A 12,466-nucleotide genomic window follows, 5' to 3' on the forward strand; every position below is an offset into this window, starting at 1 on the left:
ATGTGCTTTATATTAGGCATTTGCTCGCTCTTTGGAGAGAAAAATGTTTGTGGACGAGAAATGTCAGTGGTGGCCGGCCGGCAAGGCGGCACCTATCGCTCTTCGCTGACGGCCGCGCAGAGAAAGTCCACCGACGCACAAACAAACGCTCTCCCTGTAACAACCTAATCCCTACGTACAGTTTATGAAACACCGGCTACAAAGTGTATATTTTGAGCCGTCGAAATGAGCTGTAGGCGGTCGGAGCGTGTGCGAACAGTCTGTCAACGGGCGTAATGCAAACACTCCAAACATCGCAACGGGTTCAATGTTCCGAGCCTGGCCTTTGAAAAACACCAGTTGAACAAGAAGTAATCCTTTCTTTTTATTACTTTCACGGGCTTGTTGCTTTCTGTCTGCCCGCCTTTCCTCCACTTCCTCGAGCTTACTCTCGACCCTCTTTCTTCGTCTCATCTTAAACTGTTGTGACAGCTGACAAGTACCGGACAAACATTCATGTATTCAGTCTTCATCCAATCAAAGCCAGAGAAGATTCTCTCGCTCGTAGTACTAGAGTGACGTGAGCGGTATACCCAATTTTCTTTCGCTTATCCTTCTTTCTGACTTACGGAGATAGCAGGACTCTTTGTTACGTACTCTTACCACTCTGATTTTCTGGAATGTGAAATTTACTGAGTCGTGTGCCAGTCGTTACACTAGTGCGAAGCTTTATTGCACGAATGCAATGGATTTTCTCTTCTGTTGACGATTACCGTACATATTAAACTACCACCATTTTTGTGCTACTAATCAATTTCTTCGACTTTTATCAATTCTTTTATGCATTTGTTCATTTTGGGATTTTTTGCATGTCAGAAAAAAACCTAGATTTTTCAGATGTTTAGGGTTTTTTACTTAGGAAAGTGGTACATGAAAAATCACTCAACCACAAAAATGCACTGCCTGACAAAAAAATTAAGCACCCAGAAGTCATGATCGGATGTCTACATCTACAGATACATATATACTCCGCTAGCCACCAAGTGGTGTGTGGCGGAGGACACAATTCGCGCCGAAGTCGAATTTCCCCCCTTCTGTTGCACTCGTGGATCGCGCGATGGAAAAACGCCTCAGTACGAGCTCTGATTTCCTTTATCTTTGAATGGTGATCATTGCGCGATCTGAAAGTTGGTGGTAATAATATATGCCCTACATCCTCGGCGAAGATCGGATTTAGGAATTTAGTGAGCAGCCCTTGCCACTTAGCGCGCCGTCTATCTGCAAGTGTGTCCCACTTCAAACTTTCTATGAGGTTTATAACGCTCTCGCGATGGCTAAATGTATCAGTCACGAATCTTGCCGCTCTTCTTTGGACCTTCTCAATTTCTTGAATCAGACCCAACTGGTAAGAGTCCCTTACAGGCGAACAATACTCTAAGACTGGACGAACCAACGTATTGTAAGCTATTTCCTTTGTTGATGGACTGTTTCGCTTCAGGAGTCTAGCAATAAACCGCAATCTAGAGTTCGCCTTGCCCGCTACTTGTGTAATCTGATCATTCCATTTGAGATCCTTTCCAATAGTCACACCTAGATACGTGACGGATGTTACCGCTTCCAAAGACTGGGCATTTATTTTGTACTCATACATTAATGGGGATTTTCACCTTGTCCTACGGAGTAGGTTACAACTACTAATATTGAGAGATAACTGCCTGTCACTACACCACGCATTTGTTTTCTGCAAATCCTCATTGATTTGTTCACAACTTTCGTGTGATACTACTTTCCTGTAGACTACAGCCTCATTGGCAAACAGTCTAATGCCGCTGTTAGTACCATCAACCAAATCGTTTAGGTAAATCGTAAAAAGCAGCGGACCGATTACACTGCCCTGGGGCACACCTGAAGTTACGCTTGTTTCTGTTGAAGTCACCCCGATAAGTAAGACATACTGCTCCCTGTATGTTAGAAAACTATCTATCCAACCGTATATGTCGTCTGATAGGCCGTAAGCGCGCACTTTTTGGAGCAAGCGAAAGTGCGGAACTGAGTCTAACGCCTTTCGAAAGTCGAGAAATATGGCATCAACCTGGAAGCCGTTATCTAGAGCCTGTTGTATATCATGCACAAAGAGGGCCAGCTGTGTCTCACATGACCGCTGTTTCCTAAAATCGTGCTGGTTTCTGCAGATGAGCTTCTCAAAGTCTAAAAAGGTCATTACGTCTGAACACAAAATATGTTCCATGATTCTGAAACAAATCGACGTCAGTGAAATTGGCCGGTAATTATGTCCATCCGACTTTCTACTGTTCTTATAGTTTGCTATGACCTGGGTCTTCTTCCAGTCCCGTGGAACTTCCCGCTGTCAATGTAACTTCGTACATGTACACACCATCGCCGAGTATGTAAATGATTAGAGTTGCAGTTCTATGTGATAAATAGAATAACCACCAGATTGTATTAGTTTTGTTCGTGTTTAGTGTTGTTACAAGACCTGGTAGGGTATATAACGGGCACGTACAGCGTCAGACGTTGAGTGATCACTGTGAGAGACATGAAGATGCCACGTGCGCATGTGCGAAAGCATTGTCAGTTTGAAAAGGGGCTCGTTTTGCACTTGCAAACTGGCTGGCTGGCCAAATCGTGCAACATTCATATTCCCCAGATCTGACCGGGATGGCCATACGTGAGACCATCTCGGATGTCGAGTCCGACCCAACGCCAGTATCGAGGATATCAATGGGCAGTTACAACAGTTGTGGATCAACTTGCCTCAGGAGATACAGCGGCTTTTGCCTCCATTACCAGCCGTATTAGTGCATGCATACAGGCCAGAGTTGGTGCAACGTCATACTGATAAGGGGCTCATACTGCGAAGTTTTTTGTAAATTTGGCTCGATTTTGTAATTACCGAAGAAACATCTCACACCCTCTCAACCGATGAAGTCTCGTTTCGCTCTTCTGCGTGCTTCACTCTTTTGTGTCAGGCAGTGTAGTTCATCGTTCTTATCATTTTAAATAAGAAATGAATGCGTCATTATCTACTAGTAGGTCGATTATGTGATTGGCTAAATATTTTCTTTCATTTGTTTGCGAGAATAGTTACAAAAGCATTTCAGAATGCACCATAATTTGGCAGTGCAACGAGAATCGTGTGTTACTGTTTGCAGCATGTGCGTTAAGCAGTCTGCTGATGAGCACTGACTTGTCAAAACCTCCACCAAAGTATCAAAGTTGCGGTTTTGCAAAAGGCATTGTTACAGACATCGTATTTATTTCGTAAATATGGTAAAAGCGATAACTAGATTTCAAATTTTGGTAAGATGATTATTATTTTAGGGTTACGGTGTAGACTGCGGCGTGAAATGCGATTACAGTGTCTGTTAAAGAGAAAAGAGAATAGGTTGTAATTTAATAGCGCTCCTAATTCACAAATATTAGAGGCAGAGAGGAAACAGGGACTGTAGAAGAAACCGGACACGATTTCGTTCAAGGAATACGCCGAGTATTCACTTCAGTGATTTAGTAAAACAACGGATGGGTGTGACGGAGGTTTGAAATGTGCTCTCCCTGAATACAAGTGTTATATCGTAAAACGAGTTACTTTAGTTTGCTTCTGAGAGACAAACAATGTTCAAAAACTTTAGGTTGGAAGTCACAGCTTCCAACAGTATTTTTAATATTTGTCTGAAGGGATGAAAGAGGTAAATATTCTTCAGAAATACTCCTTGCAGTATGCAAATTTCGTTCAAGGGAACAAATGTATGCAAATCAATTGAGCAGTGGAACGTATCTCTCACAAGAGCTATTTACCAAGAAGGACATTCGAAAGTGGTGAGGTATACATGTGGATGATATAGTGTGACAGGCGAATGACGTAATGTGTCGTAGTCCAAAATTTGTGTCTGAGTTAGTATCGTACCTGACGAGAACCACAGAGTTGAATCGAAAAGTTATTTTTTGAATTGTCTGTTTTTAAATAGCTTTTACTCTCAGAGCACAATTTCTGTTTGTTGTTGTGAATAATGGAAAGTCTAAATAGTTCAGAAAGTTTGAACTCAGTTTACTTTATGATGGGATGATAAAATACGGAAACAGAGTTGAGGAAGACCGCGATATTTTATTAATTAAGAAAACAGCTCTTCGCTTTCATAACTACACGTAACTCACACCGACTAGACACTATATATGTCTCTACAAATTCGGCTGCATGCCTTTTTAGTTCAACGTTGTGCAGTTTGCAATCAACACAGAAGTGTATGTCTCTTCCGATGAAGATAAATGTACGTCGTGGATTCTAGACAAATTCAAACATGAAACATCATGCATATTATACTACATTTAACAATTTACTAATGTCATTTACTAATTTAATAATTAGTATGCGAAGCGATCATACACTGACGTAAAAAAATCACAGCAACAAGGAGTTGTGTGATATAAATTAAACTTGGTAAGCGTGTTTCTACCTGTGAAAGATGATGTCTATTCAAATGACGCGCCAGTCGCAAAAGAGTGGTTCTAGTAGCGCCACTATAAGGATGTAAATCAGGTTTACTTTGAATACACTCTGTACCGGTTGTGAGCATTAGCTGCCTTTGAGATTGGACATGGTGAGTTGATGTTATTCAAGAATGTCTTTAAGGTGCCAAAGGCGCCATTATTAACACCTCACTGAGTCTAAACAAGGACGTGTAAAAGGGCTACGAGAAGCTGATATTCCTTCTGCGATATTGCAGAAAGGCTAGACAGGAATGTAGCCACTGTACATGACTGCTGGCAGCGATGGTCAGGGGAAGGTACGGTCGCAAGAAGAACGGGCTCCCGACGGCCACGTGCCACTACCGACAGGGAAGACCATCGTGTTCGGCGTATGGCTCTGGCACATCGTACTGCATCTGCAGCAGCAATCTTAGCAGCAGGTGGCACCACAGTGACACAAAGAACTGTTAGAAATCGGTTCCTTCAAGGACAGTTCAGAGCCAGACGCCCTGTAGCGTGCATTCCACTGACTCTCAGTCACCGCCATTTGAGGCTTCAGTGGGGTCAAGCGAGAGCTCATTGGAGGACAGGGTAGAGGTCTGTTGTCTTTCCTGATGTAAGCTGGGTCTGCCTCGGTGCTGGTGATGGCCGTGTGTCGGTTAGAAAGAGACCAGTTGAGGACCTGCTACCAACCCGTCTACAGTCCAGACACAGTAGACCAGCACCCAGACTTATGGTCTGGCGTGCGATTTCGCATGACAGCGGGATCATTCTCGTAGGTATGCCACTCACTCTGACTGCAAATATGTACATCAATCTGGTAATTCGATCTCCTGTGCTGTCATTCATGAGCAGCATTCCAGGGGATATTTTCCAATAGGATAACACTTGCCCACATGCCGCTGTTGTAAGCCAACATGCTCTACAGACTGTCGGCATGTTGAGTTAGCCTGCTCGATCACCTGATCTGTCTCCAATTGAGCACATATGGAAAATCATCGGACGACAACTCCAGCGTCGTTCACGACCAACATTGATCGTCCCTATATTGACTGACCAACTGCAACATGCATACAAAACCGTCCTACAAACTGAGGTTCGGCACCTGTGTAACACAACGCATTCACGTTTTCATACTTGCATACAACTTTATGACAGTGACACGGGTTATTAATGTACCAGCACATCAAATGTGGAATAGATTATGTCACGTAGTGTTAATCGCTTAAACATGTTACCTAGAGAAACATATTCCCGAAATTTTGTTACTCCACATTAATTATTTTTTGATGCTGCGATTTTTTCCTTTAGTGTACACGAGAAGTTTCTAGAACTTTTTATTTTAGAAACGAGAATATAAATAAGAGACTGATAATCAGAAAGCTTTGTCGTCGGTGAACTATGAATTCGTCTTCATTGACGATCGTAACTCGCTTACTCAGTCAGAATTTTTTTTTTTATTATTAAGCTGTTGTTTATTTTGTGAGAAGTCCAGGCTAATATGTTAGTCGGAATAAACCTTTTACTCTAAACACATCAGGTTATCTGTTAGATGCCACATCACCCTTTACCGAGTGAAATCTATACCACATAGATGTTTCCGATAACATCAACCTTTCGGATAATGCAGTTACACCATTCAGTTCTTTTTCTCCTCAGCCAGCTGCTCCACAGAGGTGTACCCGGCGCTTATACTTTTCACTGTCTTCCACACTGAAAAATTGGCTATCAGCACTTACAATCATACTCAGTGTTTTGTCTCTTCTTTGGCTGATGTTTCTCAGGCCTCATATTGTTTCCCGTTTTATCTCGGGAAATGAAACTGTTCATTACACGACAAAGAAAAATTTGATGTCTGGGCAATCAGTAAGTTAACTTCGTATCAGCGAGAGAGAGAGAGACGATTTTGAAACTCTTGTAGCGTTAGTGGTGAAATTCAAAGCTGACCCCACGCCCACAGACAGTGACCTGCACGTGTCCAATAAGAGTAAGACTGCTTGCGCCACTGTGTTCGGTAAAGTAAAGGTCAACAAGGCTGCTCTGCGTGCAAAGACGTTATCGTCTTAGAGAGTGCCTTGTCTGCTTCTTGTAGGCTGCTAGAAAAGTCTCTGGCCACTTCGGTTGCAGCTCTGGAGTCAGTGGTGTACGGAGGAAGAGGACGCAGCTGCGCCTGTTTTCCTAAGCAATACTCGGAGGTGAGCCAAGGCGCACTGCCGACGCGAACACGATCCGCAGCCATCGTCATCAGTTGTAACGACTCGAGAGCAGGAAGCGGCGACAGCAGCCGAGCACAGATGTACTTGATACCAGCCTAATTTAGGCTTGTGACGGAAGCCACGGGCAGCCACGTGCTGGACGACCAGGCAGAGATGAGGCTATTTCCCGGGACACTCATCTACCCCTTCTTCCATACGACCTCACAGGAGAGCAATGGCGTCCGCGAGCAGTAACGGTCAAGTATCCAGCAAGCACAAAAGGAGCTGCAACATTCCAGTTAAAACCGCACATCTAGTTACAAATAACCGGACGAGTGTGAGCAGGGCTCACGCTCTGAGGGTTCGATACAACCTTAATTACGTATATAGATAATGATGATAATTTCGTGTGGCTCAATGGCCTGGTGCAAGTCTTTCTAGCGGACGCCATTTCAGTGACCTGCGCGTCCCTAACCTACCCCAGTTATCTAAGTGGGCAAAAGGGGTGCTCCAGTTTAATGTGCAATGCGAACCACGTGTTGTTTCTGGCGACCCTTCACATCGTTGACAGGTGAAGGGTAGGTTAAAACGACGTTCGCAAACTCCATGGTCCCACCTAGACTCGATACCGCCTCCTCTCGGTTTCCAGGCACGCACTTTACCGATGAACCCCCAAGCCCGCCATCTATACAGGGTGTTACAAAAAGGTAGGGCCAAACTTTCAGGAAACGTTCCTCACACACAAAGAAAGAAAGTATGTTATGTGGACATCTGTCCGGAAACGCTTACTTTCCATGTTAGAGCTCATTTTATTACTTCTCTTCAAATCACATTAATCATGGAATGGAAACACACAGCAACAGAACGTACCAGCGTGACCTCAAACACTTTGTTACAGGAAATGTCCAAAATGTCCTCCGTTAGCGAGGATCGAGCTCCTGCACATTTCAGTTGAAGTGTTCGTACGCTTCTCAACAACAGATTCGGTGACCGATGGGTTGGTAGAGGCGGACCAATTCCGTGGCCTCCACGCTCTCCTGTTGTGTCGTACTTGTAAAGGTACATGTTCTAGCAGCACAGGTAGAGTATCCCGTATGAAATCATGGTAGTGAATCGAGAAAGCACAGTACATACTGACGAAACTAAAATGAGCTCTAACGTGGAAATTAAGCGTTTCCGGACACACGTCCACATATCTTTTCTTTATTTGTGTGTGAGGAATGTTTCCTGAAAGTTTGGCCGTACCTTTTTGTAACACCCTGTATAAATAGTTCGTACGTAGGTTTGTATGAGTAGGTTTGCGAGTATTAAAATGTGACGTAAATGGCCGTGTCTTCTGACTGCATTGACTTCTAAGCCTAATTTTTTTGCTCCGCCCACACAGCAAAAGCTCGATGTCCATAACTTACCACATTACATCGCTGCAAATACTGCAGCAATCCTACAGTCGTGACTGGGACTTAACTCTACTTCCATGAACAAAAGAATTGGTTTCACATCAATCGCAGCCACCTAAAACGCTTAACTAATAAATCCTTTTTCCTGCTCCAGAATCTATATAATTTTACGTGCTTTACAATCTCATAATAAAAAAGTCGTGGTGCCTCAGAGGTTTTTTATCGGTACTTTGAAAACACCCTATACACATAAATAAGACGCACAATAACACAAATAAAGCAGTAGAACAAACTTAGATGTTCATTACGCAAATTTAACCGTCAGAATATTTGCATTATTGTACTCGGATTTCGCAGAGAAAATAGGTAAAAACTGTGATTATATTGTGTGTGTGTCGTTTCGCCCTCTAAGGGCAAGTGGAACCATTACTTAGCACTGGCTTCCTGTTCTACTTATCAACCCAAAACTTCCTCATCCTTTCACTTTGAGCTTGTCATCTTTGCGTTTCGAAGTTTAACGTTCATTCCTGTTGGATTCTTGGGTATAAAGTTACGTGTATTGATTTTCTGCCTGTATGTAGTCCGTGTAGTTGCCAGTGGATTAATGCAGATCTTTGTGACGTGTCGTCTGCCAGCCAGTGTATTTCGGATTGTCGGATTCCGTTGACGGTGGGAGATTTTCTTGGTCAAGCGAGAGTTGTCCATTCTTGCTATACGACCGTAGAATTTCGCGAGTTTTTTCTGTGGAAGTGAGATGAACTGTTTGGTCAGCGAATGCAGTTCTGAACTTTTGCACGTCCCGATATTGTCTTGAATTTTGAGTCCAAATATTTTTCTCAGTGTTTGTCGTTCTGTTTCCTCAGTGTCTTTGACGTTGGTACTTAATGATGACGTTTCCGCTGCTTTGATGGACAGCGATTTATTGTTTTACATATTCCAAGTAATTGTGTAAGCTTTAAGCATTTGTTCCGCACGTGTTTTGTTAGCTACTCCATAGTTGACAGTGTTTCCAGTAACTTCACCTAGGTATTCTAAATGCTTAACTTATGTGATGTTGTCATTCTTGGTTCAAGTGAGGCTAGGTTTCGGCTCTTTTCTTACGAAAAAACACAATAAATAGAGTCCGATGCTGATGGCGGCCTCATGAAAGATCTCACTGGCGTGGCTGGCTTCCTCGGAAGTCCGAGTAATTATCGGTAGGTCGTCAGCAAAAGCATTTAATGTTGATTCGTTTATCTTCTGTTCCCACACTTATCCTGGGTATTTCTCTCTCCAAAGTTTTGATGTTCTTATCGAGTACTAGGATGAACAGGAATGGGGACGGTCCATCACCCTGTCTTACTCCAGTTCCAATTTTAAAAGGTTCGGAGATTTCGCCCATGAATTTTACCTTAGAGAATGTGTCTGTCGAGGTCTGTTCAATTAACATAGTTGTTTTTGACTTCCGGTGTTGCAGCATCATCTTGAGTTTTCAGATCTGTTCTGCTCACGGTCCGCACAGTCGGAAGCCTACCTGCTGTTCACCTATCGGATGCTCAGTTTGTTGCTCTAGTCTGGTAAGCAGGACACGTCAGAAAGCTTTGTAAGCAGTTGGTTGAAGTGAAATACCTCGATAATTTTTTGGACCCGTGTTCTCTTCCTTTTTGTGTAATAGGTGGATCAAAACAATTTCCAGTCTCCTGCTATGATGCCATTTTCCCATATATTGGCAATGATGGCATGTAGTCTGTCAATGAAGACTTCACATTCGATGTTGAGCATTTTTGCGATTTTACCATTTTCCCACGGCGCTTTGTTGATTTTGAGATGCGAAATCACATTTCGTATTTCTTCATGTGTAGGTGGAACAGAGTTTTGATTTGATGAAGTTATTACTTAAAATGTGCTTTTCACAGACTGGTCATTTTATAAGCGTTCATCCAGTCTAAACTTGTTTGGCACAGCGACAGACGGCTTTACCAGTTAGCTGGATGGACGATATCTATAAAATTTTAATATCACATGAATATCGAATACGAAAGTTTTACAAAGTGCTGATTCAGTTGTGCGTTAAACGCTCAGCACGTTCTATTGAAAAAAGTGATAAAATATTTGGCACTGCAAAGCAACCGGTACTGTAATTTAGGAGGCGAATGTAGTGCCCATATTAAAAACAAACTCCGGTATAAATATTTTACTATTGACTGTCTTGACGTCGAGGAATACAAAGCGAACGCGGCAGGGCGCTCGTCTTCTGGTAATCTGCATTAGCGCTGTCGAACAGACAGACGCTCTCAAAATATTCGGAACCGCCATTTCATTTCGTAGTCTGCCTCTAAGTATACCAATAACACTAAATGGCTTCGTTGAGGGCCGAAAACCTATAAAAAGGGTTAAGTGCTGAGGGCAGACACTGCGAGAAAGGGGAAGAAGCCGTGACGGCACAACTCGTCATAAACGTCAGCCGGCCCTATCGTGCAGCCGCAGCCGCGAGCCGCGCCCTGTCCATCATTCGAGTTTCACTCGTGAAAACGATAATTGGTTTCATAATTGGAATATAATTTGGTGAGATTACACGTCCTCCTGCCGGGAGACGGCGGCGGCCTTGGCGCGTTTGACTGGAGCTGTATTTCAAGTGAGCCTTCTCCGCGCGCTCAATTCATCAAACTTCGCTTATTAGCATGCTCCTCTCTGGTCCTTCTTTCTTCCGAATCTTTTAACGGGACATCTTACACAGTGGTTCGATATACCGCCTTGACAGATATCCGTAACGTTCTACGATAGTACTGTCAAAATAGCCACCAGCGTCTTTCTGCTCTCAGCAACTACTACGGTTTGAAGATGCGTTTTTGTGACTTTTCTAAATATGGCTGAAGAATCTCGCATACTGTTCCTGTGAATATACGGGATGAACCCAAACTCGATCGATAAAATTTATAATGTTGTTCAGCGATATTTCCTGAGCATTTTGGTGTAGCAAATCTGTGGTCTCCGGCGACTCGTGGGGAGTAATAATGATTTATTCAGTTTGTTACCCAAACTACCTTTGTCTCTGTGAAATAAAACCTTCAGAACATCTAAAGAGTCTGTCATGTGCAATCACCAAAAACTGCGACACAAAAAAAAGGCGGTATACACTACTGGCCATTAAAACTGCTACACCACGAAGATGACCGGCAGGGAGAAGATGCTGTGATATGCAAATGATTAGCTTTTCAGAGCATTCACACAAGGTTGGTCGGTGGCGACACGTACAACGTGCTGACATGAGGAATGTTTCCAACCGATTTCTCATACACAAACAGCAGTTCACCGGCGTTGCCTGGTGAAACATTATTGTGATGCCTCGTGTAAGGAGGAGAAATGCGTACCATCACGTTTCCGACTTTGATAAAGGTCGGATTGTAGCCTATCGCGATTGCGGTTTATCATATCGCGACATTGCTGCTCACGTTGGTCGAGATCCAATGACTGTTAGCAGAATATGGAATCGGTGGGTTCAGGAGGGTAATACGGAACGCCGTGCTGGATCCCAACGGCCTCGTATCACTAGCAGTCGAGATGGCAGGCATCTTATCCGCATAGCCGTAACGGATCGTGCAGCCACGTCTCGATCCCTGAATCAACGGATGGGGACGTTTGCAAGACAACAACCATCTGCACGAACAGTTCGACGACGTTTGCAGCAGCATGGACTATCAGCTCGGAGACCATGGCTGCGGCTAGCCTTGACGCTGCATCACAGACAGGAGAGCTTGCGATGGTGTACTCAACGACGAACCTGGGTGCACGAATGGCAAAACGTCATTTTTTCGGATGAATCCAGGTTCTGTTTACAGCATCATGATGGTCACATTCGTGTTTGGCGACATCGAGGTGAACGCACATTGGAAACGTGTATTCGTCATCGCCATGCTGGCTTATCATCCGGCGTGATGGTATGGGATGCCATTGGTTATATGTCTCGGTCACCTCTTGTTTGCATTGACGGCACTTTGAACAGTGGACGTTACATTTCAGATGTGTTACGACCCTTGGCTCTACCCTTCATTCGATCCCTGCGAAACCCTACATTTCAGCAGGATAATCCACGACCGTATGTTGCAGGTCCTGTACGGGCCTTTCTGGATACAGAAAATGTTCGACTGCTGCCCTGGCCAGCACATTCTCCAGGTCTCTCACCAACTGAAAACGTCTGGTCAATGGTGGCCGAGCAACTGGCTCGTCACAATACGCCATGAACTGCGGTATCGTGTTGAAGCTGCATGGGCAGCTGTACCTGTACACGCCATCCAAGCTCTGTTTGACTCAATGCCCAGGCGTATCAAGGCCGTTATTACGGCCAGAGGTAGGTGTTCTGGGTACTGATTTCTCAGGATCTATGCACTCACATTGCGCAAAAATGTAATCATATGTCAGTTCTAGTAAAAT

At 43.8% G+C, this 12,466-nt stretch overlaps 1 protein-coding gene across 1 annotated transcript in view; it reads left to right on the plus strand.

Moving 5' to 3' along the window:
• The window catches only part of LOC126184341 (uncharacterized), a gene marked incomplete at its 3' end in the record, with an annotated part of 778,475 nt that overhangs the window by 609,840 nt on the left and 156,169 nt on the right, over positions 1 to 12,466 (plus strand). The window lies entirely within an intron of this gene.

This window comes from Schistocerca cancellata, chromosome 4 (genome assembly GCF_023864275.1).
Source record: "Schistocerca cancellata isolate TAMUIC-IGC-003103 chromosome 4, iqSchCanc2.1, whole genome shotgun sequence".
Lineage (NCBI taxonomy): Eukaryota > Metazoa > Arthropoda > Insecta > Orthoptera > Acrididae > Schistocerca > Schistocerca cancellata.